The 20,436-nt window shown below is 35.9% G+C and overlaps 1 long non-coding RNA gene across 1 annotated transcript; it reads left to right on the top strand.

Moving 5' to 3' along the window:
- The first annotated feature begins 5,562 nt into the window (after window positions 1-5,562).
- On the top strand, window positions 5,563-18,778 carry LOC148758222 (uncharacterized). Its single transcript, XR_016021430.1, has 3 exons — window positions 5,563-5,642; window positions 15,165-15,225; window positions 18,665-18,778. It is a non-coding gene; the product is annotated as an uncharacterized LOC148758222 (long non-coding RNA).
- Window positions 18,779-20,436: the final 1,658 nt, after the last annotated feature.

The following is a 20,436-nucleotide window of genomic DNA, read 5'->3' as shown; positions in this document are numbered from 1 at the left end:
TATTTCTAATCATCCTAAGAATCCTGTCACTTGTATATTATGGTTCCCACTCAACAGATGAAAGAACAATGGTTCAGAAATGTTAACCATTTGGTTGAATTGCTGTATAGTGAAGTTAGGAGTTGAAACTGAGATTTGGACACAGGCTGGACCAAAGTTCGGGGCTCTTCCATCACTCCTTGTTGAGCGGGGTGCTCACTTCCAGCTTCTCTGAATGAGTCCACTGCCAATCCAGTAATTGTGTTATAAAAATCTTCTTCCTCTATGAGTTTTTTTCTTTGTCATTTTATTTTTCAATTATCAATTTGTTACTTGAACTCCTTATTCTGTTCTTTTTTCTTTTAAGAATGCTTCCTCAATGAGATTGAAAACATCTTAAGGCAGGTGTCTTAGGTTAGGCTACTTAAAAAAGACTCTAAGATGAAATTTGTATGCACATGTTTTGCTCGTGAGTGTTTTTAGGAGACATATCAACAAGGAAAGAAGGAAGGAAGGAATGGCAGAGTGAAAGTCTAAACTGAGGCCTCAGTTGATATTGCAAAAAGCTCTGGGTGGACTATTCTGAGTTTTATGTGATTGTGGCAAGGGACATCGCTATGACAAGCAGAAGATAGAGGATAGGTGTGTCACCCTGAAGAGGGGATGTGAGTTGAACACCACAATATACCCTACAGGAAGGTTGCATGCATTGATTAAGTAAACATTGTGGGGGGCTGTTATGTACTAGGAACTTCCTTATGTTTGTGATTCTAGCCATTGGCTCATGAAGCCTGCATTCTCATAGGGGAAGAGATAGGGTATGGTAAGTAGGTACAATGGAGTACCAATTCCACAAGGGCAGTATGCTCAATATTCCAGGGAGTGTCTGCAGCCAAGGTAATCCCAGTCTGTATAAAGAATACGATGCCACTGAGGTAATGATGACTGAACTGAGTCTTGGCACACAGGTAAGAATTTATGAGCAAAAGTCCCTAGAATAATACCTAGAAGAAGGTGGCATGCAATGCGAGTTTATTGTTTGTACAAGTTTGTATTTCCAGCCCATGTTCATTATCATACACATTAGTTTCTCGAGAAGTCATTTTCACGTGATGTATATTTGACACATAGTAGGTGCTCAAAAAATATTTGTGGAATAAATATGCAAATTTTGAATTGACATGAGAATATCATGTCAATAAATAAACCAAAACATTCTTTCAGTTTGAAATAAGTAGGAATATGGAATTTGGGGGTTAGTAGAAATCTGAAGAAAAGTCTGACCCTGTCTTCTGAACTCCTGATGTTCTACAGGTAGCTAATTATACATGTGCATTGCAATTTTTTTTTTTTTTTTTTTTTTAGTTTTCTTACTTGTTATTTAATTTTTTTTTAATTTATTGGGGTCACAATCGTTAGTAAAATTACATAGATTTAAGGTGTACAATTCTATATTACATCATCTATAAATCCCATTGTGTGTTCACCACCCAGAGTCAGTTCTCCTTCTATCACCATATATTTGATTCCCCTAACCCTCTGGTAACAACTAAACTATTGTCTGTGTTTATGAGTTTTTGTTTCTCATTTGTTTGTCTTGTTCTTTTGTTGTTTTTGGTTTATATACCACATATCAGTGAAATCACATGGTTCTCTGCTTTTTCTGTCTGACTTTTTTCGCTCAGCATCATACTCTCAAGATCCATCCATGTTGTCACAAATGTTCCTATATCATCTTTTCTTACCGCCGAATAGTACTCCATTGTGTATATATACCACAAATTCTTTATCCACTCATTTATTGAAGGACATTTTAGTTGTTTCCATGTCTTGGCCACCGTAAACAAAGCTACAATGAACATTGGAGAACACCTGTCTTTATGTATAAATGTTTTCAGATTTTTTGGGTAGACACCCAGGAGAGGGAATGCTGCGTCATACGGTAATTCTATTAGTAATTTTTTGAGGAACCTCCACACTGCCTTCCATAGCGGCTGCAACAGTCTGCATTCCCACCAACAGTGTATGAGGGTTCCTTTTTCTCCACAGCCTCTCCAACACTTGTTACTATTTGTCTTGTTGATGGTAGCCATTCTGACTGGGGTGAGGTGATATCTCATTGTGGTTTTTATGTGCATTTCTCTGATGATTAGTGATGTTGAGCATTTTTTTATATGTCTATTTGCCATTTGTATGTCCTCTTTGGAGAAATGTCTCTTCAGGTCGTCTGCCCATTTTTCAATTGGGTTGTTTGTTTTTTTGTTGTTGCGTTGCATGTGTTCCTTGTATATTTTGGATATTAGCCCCTTATCGGAGGCACTGTTTGCAAAAATCTTCTTCCATTCATTTGGTGGCCTCTTTATTTTGTCGATGGTTTCTTTTGCTGTGCATAAGCTTTTAAGTTTGGTATAGTCCCATTCGTTTATTTTAGGTTTTACTTCCCTTTCCTTTGGAGTCAAATTCATAAAATGCTCTTTGAACCCAAGGTCCATAAGTTTAGTACCTATGTTTTCTTCTATGCAGTTTATTGTTTCAGGTCTTATGCTTAAGTCTTTGATCCATTTTGAATTAATTTTGGTACATGGTGACAGATAGCAGTCCAGTTTCATTCTTTCATTTTCTGTCCATATTTATGCGGTTTTATTTCTGAGTTCTCAATTCTATTCCATTGGTCTATGTGTCTGTTTTTCTGCCAATACTATGCTCCCAATCAGGGAGCACCGAAATATGCCAAGCAACTACTAACAGAACTAAAGGGAGAAATTGACCAAAACACAATTATACTAGGGGACTTAAATACATCATTGACAGCTATGGGTAGATCATCCAAACAGAAAATAAATAACGAAATAGCAGCCCTAAATGACACATTAGATGAAATGGACATAATTGATATTTATAGAGCACTTCATCCTAAAACATCAGACTATACATTCTTTTCTAGTGTACACGGAACATTCTCAAGGATGGACCATATATTGGGACATAAAACTAGCCTCAGCAAATTTAAGAAGATTGAAATCATACCAAGCATATTCTCTGAACATAAGGATTTGAAATTGGATATTAACTGCAAAAAGAAAGCAGGAAAAAACACAAATACATGGTGATTAAACAACATACTTTTAAAGAACGACCAGGTCAAAGAAGAAATTAAAGAAGGTATCAAAAGATACCTAGAAACAAATGACAATGAAAATACATCCTACCAAAATTTTGGGGATGTAGCGAAAGCAGTTTTAAGAGGGAAATTTATATCATTACGGGTCTATCTCAAGAAACAAGAAAAATCCCAAATAAATAACCTCATGTTTCACCTTAAAGAACTAGAAGAAGAAGAACAAATAAACCCAAGGCCAACAGAAGAAAGGAAATAACAAAAATCAGAGCAGATCTAAATGAGATAGAGAACAAAAAGACAATAGAAAAAATTAATGTGACAAAGAGCTGGTTCTTTGAAAAGAATAACAAAATTGACAAGCCCTTGGCTAGACTCACTAAGATAAAAAGAGAGAAGACACTAATTAACAAAATCAGAAATGAAAAAGGGCACGTTATCACGGACACCACAGAAATACAAAGGATCATCTAAGAATACTATGAAGGACTATGCCACCAAATTCAATAACCTACAAGAAATGGACAAGTTCTTAGAAACATATAGCCTTCCTAGGCTGAACCATGAAGAACTGAAAAATCTAAACAGACTGATCACCAGTAACGAAATTGAGTCAGTCTTCCAAAACCTTCCCAAAAGCAAAAGTCCTGGACCAGATGGCTTCACTAGTGAATTCTACCAAACCTTCAAAGAGGATCTAATACCAATCCTGCTCAAACTCTTCCAAAAAATTGAAGAAGAGACAGTACTCCCTAACTCATTTTATGAGGCCAACATTACCTTGATACCAAAACCTGGTAAGGACAACACAAAAAAAAGATACACTGCTATTTGCTATTCTATATGGCCAACACTTTATTTGACATTCTCAAAATACAGGTCTAAAGAATCCCTTATCCGTATTATGCTACTGAATAATCAGTGTTAACTGTACTACATATAAGGAAGAGGTCAGCATTAAAACTGGTAAGGTAAAGTCAGACTAACCACAATTAGGATTCTTATTTACTTAGGAGAGTGAGAAAATACAGCCTTCAATATCACTGAATTCTGCACCCCTAATAGGATACTTTATTTAGCAGAGAACTTTATTGCAACAAGAAGCATTTTTTTAATGAAAGAAATTCTTCTTTTATGGAAAAAATAAAATAACTTTAAGACAAATTAATTTTTTTTTAAGTTAGAAAAAGTACTGCTGCTTGAATTGGTGACAGGCTTATGGGAAAAGCAGGAACCAGCTCAGTGGTTCATGTATAATTGCAAGGAAGGAGACAGAGCCAGAAAGTTGAAATTGAGTTCTCATTATAAGAGGAAACTTATTGCTGTTGAAGATCTGTTCCACTACAGTTAATATTCGGCCCAAGAGAAGCCCTTTTTCAGAGGATGTCAGTCGTAATTGTGATTTTCCCAAAGTACTAACGTCATATATAAATGATCGTGTCTCATTCCCACTACGATACCGCCATATTAAAAATATTTTAGTTTAAGAACTGTGTGACGCATCTGCTTCAACAGTCAAGCAATACTTGTATTGGACTTTGCTGATTTCTTTTATCCTCAGGTCTCTCAAAATTTAGATCTGTTAGAGAGTATCTACATATGAGTATTTCCTCATGGAGATGAATGAAACTTGGAAAAAAGAGGGACAGCCTTACAAGACAGGAACTAGTATTGGATAGGAAGAGAAGGAATGACTTAAAAATGGACAGGAATATATAAGTTAACGTATTGGGGGAGGCAGTCTTGACTATGATGAGATGATAAATAGTAGATGATGGTTGTCTAGAGAAAGAAGACAAAGAGAAACCAGTTCCGCCTACGTCGGAGGAGCTAGAGATGGGATCGCGGGATATGGGTGTGATGCGCTATTTTCAATGTGAGGAGAACGGAGCATTATGTTTAATATCAGGCTTTATTGTGAGTGGGTGTGTGGGTGGGTAGCAACCTGATGAATCCTTTGTTTCTATACTCTGCACTTAAGCTAGATTGGATGTCTGCTTCTAGGAGTTATGTTTTTCTAGTCTTATTCATCTTATTGAATGAAGCCACCCAATTCCAAGAAATAAACCTGGATATCATTCCTCATATCTCTCTTCCATAACCAATCAATAAGCAAGTCAGTTATTAAATCCCATTTCCTATAAGTATTTAAAATCCATGAATTTCTTACCTTCTCCATTGGTATCACCCTAATCTGTCCTATTATCTCTTAACTGGATTTCTGTAACTATCTCCTGACATTTATTTTATTCTTCTACAAAATACTCTCTAGATAGCATTTATTCTTCATACAACACAAGACAAATATTTTGAACAATGCAAATTTAATTATGTCAGTTCCCTTCTTAAAGTTCTTTAATTGTTTCCCATTTTCTTTACAATGTTTTCTATCATCCTTAACTACATGGCCTTCTCCTTTCGGTCTGGTGTCTCTCTCTCTGAAACATTTTTTTTCTTTTCTATGCAGTCTTTTCAGCTAGCCGACTGGTACTTACTCTCTGGCCTCATCCATTGGGGGAGGTTTTCCTGATGTCACTCCAGTCTGGTAAGAACATGCTGTGTTATATGTTTTAATGCCCTGTCCACAGCATGCATCACAGTGTAATTAATTGTATTTGTTAGTTGTGCAGTAATTGGGTTAGCACTTCTTTTCCTGTTAGAGTGTAAAATCTACAAAGACAGGGTCTATGCAATGTTAGGTTCTTCAGTACCCACAAGAGTGCCTGGCACTTGGTAGAATTTCATTATTAAATGAGTAAATCAATGAATATTTGGCTAAAAAAATGAACAAATCTCTTTGTGACCTTGAAATATTTTATATAGCATCAGTTTGATAAGGATTCAAGGTTAATCTTATTAATATTAAAAATATTTTTCCTTCTGTCAGTCTCTTGTGCTGGTTTTCTTAACTTCTTAGGATGAAATTACACGTTTTCTTGTTTTAAATAGCTTCTTCTTGACTCTTGGTCACACTGAAGGTTCATGTGTTAGTATGTATGTGAATGCTAAGCATGGTTTTGCTGGGTTTTTCCAGGATTCTGTGTGTGGATATAAAGATATTTTCAAAGAGAAAGGCTGAGAGAACATCTCTTTCAAGCCGATTACTTTCCAGAAGTTAAATGACTGGCTCAAAGCTATAAAAGGCAATTGGTTATAGGATTGTTTTTTATAGTAGCCTGACTCTGTTGGTACTGTTTTATAAAATATGGCTACACACAGATGTTGTATTAAAATGGAATACTCATCTCCCAAGCCAAAGAAATGTCATCTGGACATAGTTTTAGAAACCATGGTACAGTGTAAATATGTTAGCAAATTGGCCTCTTAAGATGGAGAAGATTGTGGGCTTGAAATCTAGGACAAACTGGGCATGTGTTCTTTCTGTTGGCCACATTCCTTTCTGTTATATTTTTCTGTTTTTGGAACTCAGATACAAAGGGATATTTCTCATTATCCTTAGTTTATAGCACACTATTATATTTGTCTAATCAAGGTTCCTCCTTTATTTTATTTCACTTTTTTCCCTCTCCCTTTCTGATCCTGACTCCTATGCTGAGCATCAACTCTGATTTGTTTGACATGTGTCTGTAAATATGCACATGTCTTGAGTAAGATGAGTATTGTTTTGTGTTTGTTTCAAACGCGCATGTTGGTGTTGTGCTAGAATTCACATCTCTTTGTTTAAAAAAATGCAACTGTTTTTAAGATCTATTTATCTTACTGTGTGTATATCTTGTCTTTACTTCTAACTAGTGGTCTACAATATCAATCTACCACATTTTACTTTCCACTCCTTAAGTGATGGTAATTTGGTGTCTTCCAGTGTTTTTCTGTGAAACATAACACTATTATAATAAATACCCATCTGGATGCATCTTTATAGATCTCCGAAAATATTTATTTGGAATATATATTCAGGTGAGTGATATCTGGTATCTTGCTAGTACATATGCACACCTGAAGTCATTTGATTCTTCCAAAATTATTTTCAGAGTAGCTGTGTTAGTCCACATTACTACCAACAGTGCACGAGAGTTCTTGTTCACACATTTGCTAGCTCTGAGTATTATCTACCTTTTTAATATTTCACAAACTCATAGGTTTAATTTTATTGAGGTATAATTTGTCTATAGCATGAAGCACAGATTATAAATGTACAGCTTAGAGTCAGACAAATGATTAAACTTGTATAACCACCAACTAAATCAAGATATGTTGGCATTTCCATGATTCCAGATATTCCTCTTGATTCCCTCTCTTATTTGTGTTTTTATTTGTTTTTTTTTTTTAATGGTTTTTAATGAGTTTCTGTATCTTCTCACATGTACCACACTATCTCTTAATGGTTATAGTTTCTATGGTAAATAATATATTTTCTATCTTATTTTCTGGTTCTGTTTTGTTTGTGTGGGAGTATATATATTCTGAGTTGGTTTTAACATCTGGCAATAGTAATGAACCCTTCCATTGGTTAGATACTGTGTTTTTTCTATGGAGTTTTTTTTTTTTTATGTAGAAGATCAAATAATCATCACATAATATGTTATTTGGTTTTGTTTTCCCCCAAATATGATACTTTTGTGGTTTTAATTGGTTCAAACATCTGATATGATGCTAAACAATAGCAGTGTGTGAGGTCCTTCATGTTTTGTCATCTTAAATGGGAATTATCTGAAATTTCTCTACTAAGTATTTTGCTTGATGTAGGGTGGGGTTTTAAATCACTATTAAGTTAAAGATGTTCATTTATATTACTAGCTCTCTGATAGTTTGTTTATATGTCATAAATGGGTATTACATTTTACTAATTGAGTTTCAAACATGGAACCATCTCTGTAATCTTGAGATAAGTCTACTTGATTAAGATATATTACATATTTAATCCACCATTAGATTTAGTTAACTAATATTCTATTTAGGATTTGATTTGGGTAATTTTCTCTACTGTTTTGTTTGTTTGATCTACATGTCACTCATTTCTCTCCTCTAGTTTTATCTCATCCTTCTAACTCTCTTCTGAATTTGCTTTTATCAATTTTCCTACTTCTTGAGTTGAATGCTTGACTTATTCACTTTCAGTGTTCTTTGGCTTTTGATAAACCTACTTAAATGACAAATTTATCTTTTAAATACTATTTTAGCAGTGTCCCATAACATTTGAATGGGTGCTGAGCACAGTGAAAAATTGGGTATGTATTCTGAATGCACATCGTGTCTCAAACATCCACTGGCTGTATGACTTTGGTCAAGTAACATTCTGAAGAATAGTTTCTACACCCAGAACAGTGGTTCTCTCCTGGAGGTGATTTTGTCTCCCCAGGAGACAGACAATGTCTGGATACATTTTTGGTTGTCACAATCTGGGATGTGCTACTTGGCATCTACAGGGATGCTGTTAAATATCTTACAATGCTCTGGACAGACCCCCGCAACAAAAATTTCAATAGTTTCCTGGTAGGGAAACTTTACCTACAATATGAATAACATTAAATGTAAGAGGCAGTGTTGTTTTGTATGTACTCTGTCATTAGCACTGTGATCTTGGAAGTCTTACTTATCCTTTCTGAATCTCAACTTCCTCAGAATTGTGATGATACCGCCTGCTCTGAATGATGACAAATAATATATGAAAAGTGATGTGGAATGAGTATTCAGTCAACGGTGCCTCTTAGTGCTTTGTTGTTGGCTTTTGTTTGAGGAGTATAGGAAAGAGCTAAACAAAAGCATTTCAGCATCTTGTGCAGTCATGCTATGGGATACACTGCCCGCCATGTAGCTGTATCTCACTGTGTTAAGTTTCCACACATTGAATTTTTCACTGAAAATGGAAGAATTTCAAGTTAACTTGTCTTTAAGAATGTTCTACTACTGAGACATTTTATTAATTAGTACTGACCTGTTATTGAGGTTCTACTTGGATGTGTCTGTTTTATCCTATTATAATTGGTAGGAATAAAAAATACGTATCATCTGTTAATATATATTTTTATGTAGACTTTATCTTTCCCACTGGCTATATAGTTTCATAGCACTTGGATTATACATTGGGTTTATCATGTTATCTACTTATTGTGATTTACCTGATTATTTTTTGTGTCTTCTGTCCTCTACCCAAATATATCAATTCATCAAGTAACTTATTCATCACTGCCTCCTTGACAATCAGCACATGTAAGGAGACAGAGTCAGTCCTACAGAGAAACTGTCAGAGGGGGATTGAGGAATCCCACTCTTCAGGATTGAGTACTTTTCTAAAAATTAATTTCAGGTGTACAAAACAACATAGTGATTAGACATTGATATACCTCACAAAGTAATAACCCCAATCAGTCTATTACCCATCTGACACTGTACACAGTTATTAGAACATTATTGTCTGTGTTTCCTATGCTGCATTTTACATCCCTGTGATTTTTTTTTTTTTAATTATAGTTGTGGTGACAACCAGAGTTCTTATTTATGGAACTAATGGGGTATAATACTGGGAAGGTTGGATGTGGACAGATAACAGAGAGACATAAATATCAGGCAGACTAAGGGGTCTAAAATATACTTGATAAGTTAATGAAATATTAATGAGCCTGAGCAAGGGATTAATATGATAAAAAGTAGACGGAAACAATGAAAGTGATTGCAGGATAGAGAGATAAGGGAGGCTGAAAGGAGGACAAGTCAGGGCGTTATTTCAATAAGTCACACATGAAGTTGCCAGGCCAAATCACAGAGAAGGTTATGAATTCAGGGGAGACTCGTAATAGCAAAGAAGTAATAGGAACCGGTGACTGATTGCTTATGGCAAAGGGGGAAATGCCTCACATGACTCCAAGGTTATACCTCTGTGAATGGTGGTGCTGATGACAGAAATATGGAAGGTAAGGGTGAAACCAATTTTGGTACAGAAGATAAAAAATAAACTAACACCTGTGAATTGAACTAACATGGTTCTGGTGCCTATGTTTCAGGCATTGGGTAGGTAGATTATATACTATACTTCTCCTTGAGAGATGTTTGTATTTTAGGAATTTTGAGTTACAAGTATTACGTGTCCATCTATGTGGGAATTTATAGTAGATAAATAGAAATGTGGTATGAGATCTGAGTATGGGACAGAGTCACTCAGTACAGAAGTGAGAGTTAAAGTCTTGAACATAAGTGAGACTTTCCGGGTAGAATGTAGAGAGAAAGCATCACCAAAGTCACATTGAACACTGGGAAAATCCACAATTGAAAGAGAACAGGAAAGGAGCATAGTACATATAGTTAATTGAACACTTAAACTATGTACCGAGTAGTGAAATAGAACCGTATCTATTATCACATTTAATATGCCTGCCACAGAATAAGCAGCAGATAAATATTTCTTTGAATGAATTTCCATGGTAACAATATTATGAAGTAGGTATTATTTTTGCCACATGATAGATAGAGGAATTGAGTCTAAAGATGTTTAAATAATCATCACGTATCTAGTAACTGGTGTTTTAGCATTTGAAAGTAGGTCTGTTTGAGTTCAAAATGTGTGGTTTTTCTGTTTTGTCACACTGCCCCTATCTATAATGCTTTTCCAAGACAGGAGGAAGTTTTAACTAGGAGAGGAAGAGCAAATATGTGAAATGTTAAAGAGGGGTGGAAAAAGAAAGAGAGATATAAAAATCTAGGGATCTGCTAGTTAATTGCTAGTTCATTGTAACTGTAATATCATTAGTCTGGTGACAACCAAATATGCGGGAATCAAGATCAAAAGAGAAACTGAGAATCCAGGACTCTGGGTGAGGGTCACATACATCACCATCATCTCAATGTTTCCCACATTGAGATGTGTTCGTCTCAACTCTGTGTCCATTTTCTGTTAAAAAAAAAAAAAAAAGCATATATATATATATATATATATATATATATATATATATATATGCCATGTTTCCCTAAAAATAAGACCTAGCTGGACCATCAGCTCTAATGCGTCTTTTGGAGCAAAAATTAATATAAGACCCAGTCTTATTTTAATATAAGACTGGGTATAATATAATATAAGATAATATAATATAACCAGGTATAATGTAATGCCAGTTATAATATAATATAATGTATATAATACCGGGTCTTATATTAATTTTTGCTCCAAAAGAGACATTAGAGCTGATGGTCCAACTAGGTCTTACTTTCGGGGAAACACAGTGTGTGTGTGTGTGTGTGTATATATATATATATATTTCATTGTAAGTCTATGGGTGGCAAAACATCTCTATTTTTATTTTATAATACCTTTAGTTTGCACTTGAAAAATAGTTTAACTGAATGAAAAATTCTTGGTTAAGGGATTTTCCCTTAGGACAGTATCTCCTGATATCTGTTGTTGCTGATGAGTGGTCTGCTTTTACTCCAGTTACTGTTTATTTGCTTTTAATATGTCCCTTCTCTCTATAAATGTTAAGATTTTCTCTGTAAGATATTATACAATTTCACTGCAATGTTTGGGATGTGAAATGGTTTTATTTTTTCTAATCTGTACTTATATGGCACTTTTTATTTAAGAAATTGTATCTTTCATCAATTATAGGAAATTATTAACAATTTTTTTACTTCTCTTTTCTCTATTCTTCTAGAATTACAATTATATATAGATTGGAGATTTCTAGTTTATCTATCACAACTCTTAATTCTACTTTCATATTCTTTTTAATCTCTTTGTTTTCCTGTGATACATTTTGCGTATATTTCTCAGTTCCATCTTTCACTATGATAAATCATTATCAATTCCTGGCAAGACATTTTATATATTGGGGATTCAAATTTTTTTGGTAATGATATTTTTCACATCTAACCTTGTTATTGAATCTCTTTCATATTCATCTGTACTTTTGAAAAAAAATTTTCTAATGAAAGACGTTTATTCACTTTTCTCTAAGTGTCCAGGATACACTTATATTAAGCCTTTGTCAGATATTTCAATAAAACTAACTTAATCCAAAATTAATTTATACTTAGACTGTTGACTTTTTTTACTCTCTTTGGGTAGTTTACTTAAATGTATTTTGGAACTTCCAGTTTTCAGGTTCTTCTTAAGAGTCATATATAAAACCTGAGAAGTTTTGTTTGTTTGTTTGTATGTTTGTTTGTCTTATTGTGGCCCTTTGACAAAATAATATTAAACACAAAGAGAAATCAGTAACTTTTACATTGTGAACTAAAAAACATGAAAAGATAGGACTTATCTCTGCTAGATATTAAGAATTGTTCTAATTGTATGTTAATTTAAAAAGTGTGGTATCGCTTAAAAGTATTGAGCAAATTGCCACCATGAAGAAAAAGAATGCTATATCTTATTACCTAAATTTGTCTCAAGAAGACACCATAAAATAAGGCTAAACAGGAATTCACAAAACTATACAGGATCTTTGCAGGACATGTAACCCAAAAATCATTTACTCTCCTTGATTTTCAAATAACTTCTAAAATTTAATGTGAAAAAGCAAACAGTTTACTCAACACATGAATATTAGTTATGAACAAAACATAAAATAAAATTCATGAGTGTTATGTATTTGGAGCAGTAGAGATTCATAAATGTATGATTTTCCTGTGCCCTATGTGGAACTTTCCTCCATAGACTCAACAGAAAATCAGTGAAGGAAGTGATTCCTACTAATAGAGGCATAATAATCCCCTACAACCTAGAAGAATAAAAAGCTGAGGAAAACAAATTTAGAAAAAGCACATGAAAAAGTACATCTTTCTTCTCATTGGGCCTCTGAGGGAATTGCTTTGGAAATATGAAAAAAAATCAACAACAGGCTAAAAGTTATTTGAGGTTACCCTCTGGATGGAGAAAAATTAGAGAAGATGTGAGGTTGTGAGGAGAGGAAGTCCATGATGATTGATAGGGAGCCTTCTGTGACCGTAAGCTAGCAGTCCCAGATGCTTCTTGCATGATTGTGATGCTAAGAATGGGGAGGTGAAGAATCATAGCTGGTAAAAATGTCGAGAGGTTAGTAAGGATGGACATTTGGGGTAGATCAGGATGAACAGTTCAGGGGTAGTTAGTAAGGATGGACATTAGGGGTAGTGTTTTCAGGAAGTATAGGTATACAGCATTGCATTGCAAATATCTATGTTGTGTAAAGGGACAAGAATTGTTCAGATGCCCCACTTAAAGACATAAGATAGTACGCTTGTAAAAGAGTGCCACATGCAGCATCCATTTATGATTAAAAAAATACTCTCAGCAAAATGGGAATAGAAGGGAATAGAAGGAACCTACCTCAACATAATCAAGGCCAATAAGACAAACCCAGCTAACGTCATACTCAGTGGTGAAAAGCTAAAGACAGTTTCCTTAAGATCAGGAACAAGACAATGATGTCCACTTTCACCACTTTTATTCAGCATAATATTGGAAGTTCTAGCCACAGTAATCAGACAAGAAAAATAAATAAAAGTCTTCTAAACTGGAAAGGAGGAAGTGAAACTGTCATTATTTGTAGATGACATAATACAACATATAGAGAACCCTAAAGATTCCACCAAAAATCTGTTAGAACTGATAAACGAATTCAGTAAAGTAGGAGGATACAAAAGAAGGCAAAAATATACAATGGAGTGAAGAGAGTCTATTCAATAAGTGGTGTTGGGAGACTGGACAGGTACATTAAAAAAAAAGAAAAGAAAGAAACTGGACCATCTTCTTACACAATATACAAAAACTAACTCAAATGGATTAAAGGCAATGTAAGACCTGAGACAATAAAATTTCTAGAAGAAAACATAGGCGATATACTCTCTGACATTCCTCTTAGTAATATTTTATCTGATATATCTCCTTGGGCAAGAGAAACAAAAGAAAAGATAAACAAATAGGACTACATCAAACCAAAATGCTTTTGCACAGCAAAGGAAACCATCAACAAAATGAAAGACAACCTACTGAATAAGACAAGATATTCGTTAATGGTACATCTAATAAGGGGTTAATATCCAAAATTTAGAAAGAACTGATACAAACTCAACACACACACACACACACACACACACACACACACACACATTCACTCAATTAAAAAATGGATACAGGACCTGAATAGACTTTTCTCCAAAGAGGACATTCAGGTGGTCAATGGACATATGAAAAGATGCTCAATGTCACTAATCATCAGAGAAAGGCAAATTAAAACCACAATGAGATACCACCTCACACTTGTCAGAATGGCTGTCATCAATAAATGAAAAAACAAGTGTTGACGAGGATGTGGAGAAAAGGAAACACTTGAGCACTGTTGGTGGGACTGCAAATTGGTACAGCCAGATTGCATTGTTTTGTATGCCTGAAACTATTAAAAAAAATAGTCATGGGGATGTAAAATACAGCATAGGAAATATAGTCAATAACAGTGTAATAACTGTGTAGTGCCAGGTTGGTGCTAATAGGAGGGAGCACTTCATAAATTATTTAAATGTCAAACAAACAAAAAACAAAACAAAAAACAAAACAAAAAAAGAAAGAAAGAAAAGAAAAGAAAGAAAAAGAAAAAGAAAAAAAGAGAGGAAGGAAGGAAGGAAGGAAGGAAGGAAGGAAGGAAGGAAGGAAGGAAGGAAGGAAAGAAAGAAAGAAGAAAAAGAGTGTCACAAACTTTTGTCAAAGGATTTCTCCCAAATAGGTTTTAAGTTCCTTGACAATAGATTGCTGCATACCAAAACATTGAATCTTGTAAAAAATGAAAACTAATGTGAGTCTTTCTTTCTTTTTTCCTTCCTTCCTTCCTTCCTTCCTTCCTTCCTTCCTTCCTTCCTTCCTTCCTTCCTTCCTTCCTTCCTTTCTCCCTCCCTCCCTCCCTCCCTCCCTCCCTCCCTCCTTTCCTTCCTTCCTTCCTTCCTTCCTTCCTTCCTTCCTTCCTTCCTTCCTTCCTTCCTTCCTTCCTCCCTCCCTCCCTCCCTCCTTTCTTCCCTCCCTCCCTACTTCCCTCTCTTCCTCTCTCCCTCTCTCTCCCCTTCCCTCCCTTCCCCCTCCCTTCCTCCCTCTCTCCCTTTCTTGTTTTCTCTCCTTTTTTTTTTTTTTAATGTTCTTTTTTCCTAGGACACATTGAGGATTCATTCTGTTACTGACGACATGGTGTGTTCCAGTCAGCATTTCTAAAGTAGGTTTTGTGGCATGTAATCGGGTATCTTGTTGTGTATATTGGGGAGGAGGTGAGTATTAGGGAAGCTGATGGAAAAATTACCTTGGAAATATGATAGACAGAAGTCCTTTACTTGAGATTCAGAATGAGCATGAGCATTTTGACAGTTTTAAAACATCTGCAGTAAAGAGACATGTATTTCAGGATGACTCTGCAGTTAACTTATTTTTTCCATGGAAAAATTTAAGGCATGTTAGCACTCTGCTGGACATTTTAGGAAATACTGGTCTAGATTATAATTCATGTTCTGGAAACAGTACTAGGGCTTGGGGAGTGTCAATTATATTTTTAAAATCTGCATATAGATTGCGAAGCCCTGCGACAATCTCATCTGGGGGCCTCTATTTAGGATATGGGTGGCTTAACAAGGGATTGGTGCTTTGATAACTCACTGGGTCATTGGAAACATGTGTAATATGGGAAAGATGGGATCGGAGCACACCATTTTGGGTGAGGTTAAAGGAGCAGCATGGGTTTCAGAGGAAGAAGCCTCCAATGGTACTTTCTGAAGAAGAGGCATGTGATCTGAGCAGAAATGTGGGTGTGTGCAGGACAGGCTTGGATAACGTGAGTAGAATAAGGTAGTCTATACACAGAGTACGCTGTTATTTTCTCTGTCAAAATAATGGATTGAATTGATAAGGTAGCTTTTACTGTGTTAAATATTATAAGGTGATAGAAAATCCATTGCATTTTATTTTAATGTTATTATGTGTAGTTATCGGGTATATTGATAATAACATAAAGAATAGACCTGAACAACATAAAACAAATTTGAGATGGAAAATGAGAAAAGGGTGATTTTTGACTTAATGCATAGTATGACCAAGCACCAAATCCAGCAGAAAACATGTGTTGATTCATTTCACAAGTGTTTGGAGTCAACATCAGGTTGATATTCATGAAGTTATTGCAGACTTGCACTGTGTTTCATTGCTGCCAGGTAGATATGCAGGAGCAGGGAGAAGGATATGAGAGTCCATTTGATGAAGACATACTCAGTTTTTATGATAACCTGCTGATAATTTCCCCTGCTCAAAACAGCCTCAATCCTGGCTGATAACTGGTATAGTTCTATTTATCAGGAAAAAGAACCCATAGCAATGGGGTGTTATGGACATGTTCCAAATTTGGTGATGAATGCAAAGGTCTCCCATCCCCTTAATCCACACCTCACAGAGAAGACTTGGTGAAGGTCAAAGTCACAGGTGTTGTTCAGCCATGCTTCATGGGTCTGACATATGAGAACTTGGTTTAATGCTTTGCTATCACCATCTTGGAATTCTTAATCATTTTTGAACAATGGGCTTTGCATTTTCGTTTTGCACTGAACCTTGGAAATTAGGTAGCGGGTCCTGGCTGTGATGTTCCATTGCACCTTCCTGTGTGCCTGGGGTTTTTGAGGCTCTGGGGACTTCTTTGAGCCTTCTTTTTGCATACGCTTTATTGAAAATCAGCTTTTCACTGATATGTGGTGTACAAAACTGAAAACAACAAAAGAACAAGACAAACAAATGAAACAAAAACTCGTAGACACAGACAATAGTTTAGTGGTTACAAGAGAGTAAGGGGGTGGGGGGATGGTAGATGAGGGCAAAAGGGATCAGATATATGGTGATGAAAGGAGAACTGACTCTGGATGGTGAACACACAATGTGATATATAGATGATGTAATACAGAATTATACACCTGAAACCTATGTATTATAACTTTACTAACATCCGTCACCCCAATAAACCTTAATAAAAAAGAAAGAAAGAAAGAAAGAAAGAAAGAAAGAAAGAAAGAAAGAAAGAAAGAAAGAAAGAAAGAAAGAAAGAAAGAAAGAGAAAGAGAGAAAGGAGGAAATTCGGGACTTTTGGGCTTCTTCTAGTCTCATGAATTTGAGGGTTATAATAGAGGCCTGTGACTCTCCCTCAAGATAGAGAAATCCAGTAGGAAGAGAAGACAAGCTCAGGAAGAGGGAGAGGACAGACTAGGCTTATGTATTCATCAGAAAGTTAGAATCTTACGAAAATAATAAGGTGAGACTCTATGAATCCTCTTTGGCCCAGCCAAGTCTGAGCATACATACGAAAAGAGTAAAATTAGTCTAAATGTTTAATGTTACTAAGTCTTTGGACCCAAACTCCAATGCAAATCTCCAGCAATCTGGAATAGTACAGGCGGAAACTCTGCATAGTCACTTCCCTCCCTAAAACTCAGACTTAACCTCAGAGTGTTCCACTTGAGGGACCTTACACATTTCTCAGTATCAAGACAACAATTACAGTATAGTTTCATTTATAACTCATTCACAAATGTAGCCCAATCAGTATTTTGCATTCTGCCCAATGAGTTTAACATTCCTGGGGGTAAATTAATTAGGAATCCTGAGGGAAGAAAAAATGTTCTTGCATCTTTCCTGCAGAGGCCAGAAATATTCTATTCTAATAGACCTAATCTTTAAAAGCTCCAGTTGTTATCAATAATAAAAGTTTTATAGGTGACTGCATTTCTCTTCTCTCCCCAGTTTAATAGGTGTAGTCCAGAAGTTGGAGCAAGTTTCCCCAAAGGCTAAAACTGTTAGGATCACCAAACAAGAATGTTAGCTGTAAAATGCAGTGAGCTTGAGCAATTTACAGCTTTCATTCTCCCTTTCTATAAAAGGCACTTCATTGCTTCTCCATAGGCTAGAGGGAAATGGGTTTATTGCATTCATTTTAAGAAATATTCCTGTACCACTTTTGTGGGCCTCCCTACAATTTCAGTTATATTTCATCTTCTAAGAAGTTTGCTAAATGTAGCTTCAAGCAGCTCACTCTGGTAGGTGAGCTTGAGCCATTATCATCTATTTTTCAATAAAGCTGTGGGTGAAAGTGTCATTGATTCTTTTTCACCAGGAGAGAATATTAGCTTTTTATCCTTATCATATTATCTCTCTGCTTGACTGATAAAACTGTCATGCTAAAGGAAAGGTCAGGAATTATCGAGTGGGTGTTCAGTTAATTCATCTCTCACCCCCCTCTTCCAACAAATGTATTGGGGATGTAACAGAAAATTTGTGTTTATGAAATGAGAATAGAAGAGAAAGATAAATGGATGAAGTCCTCATGGATTAATAACTTCATTTTGTTACCTAGAAATATGTGAGCTTTAAAGGGTCTTCATTCACAACCTACAATTTTCCCTTATTTCATTTTCTTATTTTGATAGAAAGAATTAATTCTCAAATGACATTTAGCTGAGCAACACTTTTTTGATGGGTAAAAATTTCTGGACGTGAGAAGAGGAGGGAGAAAAAGAGAACAGATGGTTGCCACAGCAAGGAAAAGATGATACCACTTTCATTATTCAATGTATTCAATGACGTTATAATTACTGTGATTTACTTCTAATTATATTTGATTTTTCCAGGTAATATGGATTAACACTGTGAAGAGAGACTAAGGATGAGGAGGATCAAAACAGAAAAGATTTGTTAGACCACTGGTGGGCAATTCAGAGGAAACTGAACTGGAAACATAGGTAATAAAATTAATGGGCCATTTCTAGTTGTTTCTTCACTTTCCATTCCACTTATTGTGACTTTTATTCTTTCCTATATTCTTCAGATGGTCTAATGAGGTTGGTAGTTTAAGTTTTTGCCCCTCACTCTGCGCTTACTCCCTAACTCTAGAACAGCTGTCTCACTGGTGGGATGCCTGGAAGGGAGCATGATTTTAATCAGCAAGTTCTAAATTGAATCCCCAATTGGCCATTTAGTAGTTATGTGACATTAGGCAAAATATTTAACTTCTCTGAATCTCACTGTTCTTGTGAAGAAAAGAAGGGGTGATACTATGCAGTTTCACTGTTTCTCTGAAGCCAAAAGCTCAGAAGTCATCCTTAACTCCACCCTGTTTTCCATCCCTTACATCTGATTGGTCAGTCCGACTTCTCCAATGCAATCTATTAACTATCTTTCAAGTCTGTTATCTGCTTATTTTTCTATGCCATTACCTTAGACCAGAACCTCAGCATCTCTTTCTTGGACTATTGAAATGACCTTCTGGTTGGTTTCCCTGCCTCTGGTCTTCCAGTCATTTCCAGTTCTGTTCTCACACAGTCAAGATTGTGTTCTTCCCAGTTGCATATTTGATTCAATTTCTAGCCCTTCACTGTAACTATTAAATTTGTGACAAAGTCTAGATGGCTTTTCATGGTATGTAAACTTCTTCATAATTTGGCTATTACTTGCAACTCTAAAATTTCTTCCATTTCTCTTCATTGGTTAACCTTGTAGTACTAATTTCTTTGTTCATACATATCCCTAGGTCTACAAAAATCTCTCTCTCTCTCTCTCTCTCTCTCTCTCTCTCTCTCTCTCGCTCGCTCTCGCTCTCGCTCACACACACACACACACACACACACACACACACACACACACACAATGTGGAAAAGCCTAAAATAAGTCCTTGAGCAATGCGTGCTTTAGGGAAAGTGAGTAAAAGATCATTTCCATGGGAAATCGCACCTGACTAGGTCCATGGAAGCCACCAAAGATGAAGAGAATGATACGGAGGCAATTCATTTAGGTTAACTTCTCATTGGTATGAATCTTTGTAGGGAAAAAAATCCATGTCCTGTCTTCCATCCTCTCCTTCTCCCAAGCTCCTGGAAGTTCATTGAAACTGCTTTCTGCACACCGCTTTCTCTTTCTGGGATCGTTTCTCCCTTTGTTCCACAAACTGTCTCCAATTTGAACTATAAATTAAAGCTCCCTTCCTCTGAGAAGCAACCTGACATGCCAAACCTGGTTTCATTACCTCTTCTCTGTGTTCTACTAGGCCCTGGGCTTTCTAGCTTCCGCCCTGCCTTGTAATTATCTGCTTATGTATTATTTTTCCCCATCTGATTGCGAGCTTCCTGAAGACAGGATTTGTGGTTCATTGATCCTTATGTTCCAATGCCTTGCACAATGTCGACAGTTATTAAATGTTTGAATGAGTGAGTGAGTGAACAAATGAATGAATCACTGAAGGAGGGCTTTGCCTGTGATTGTTTTAAATGGGTCCCTTTCTAGAGTATATCCCCCTGGTGGAAGAGACTGTTCTTTGTATTCTATATGTAGGACAGAGCTTTGCCTGTTATTCAGACTGATTGGAGGAAAAAGCTCTAAAAACCAGGAACGCTTAGCCCCACCTCCC

The sequence above is a fragment of the Rhinolophus sinicus genome, chromosome 5, assembly GCF_057876585.1.
Source record: "Rhinolophus sinicus isolate RSI-liver-muscle chromosome 5, RSI-T2T, whole genome shotgun sequence".
Lineage (NCBI taxonomy): Eukaryota > Metazoa > Chordata > Mammalia > Chiroptera > Rhinolophidae > Rhinolophus > Rhinolophus sinicus.
The sequence above is the reverse complement of the archived record's forward strand: the minus strand, read 5'-3'. Positions and strand labels throughout refer to the sequence as shown.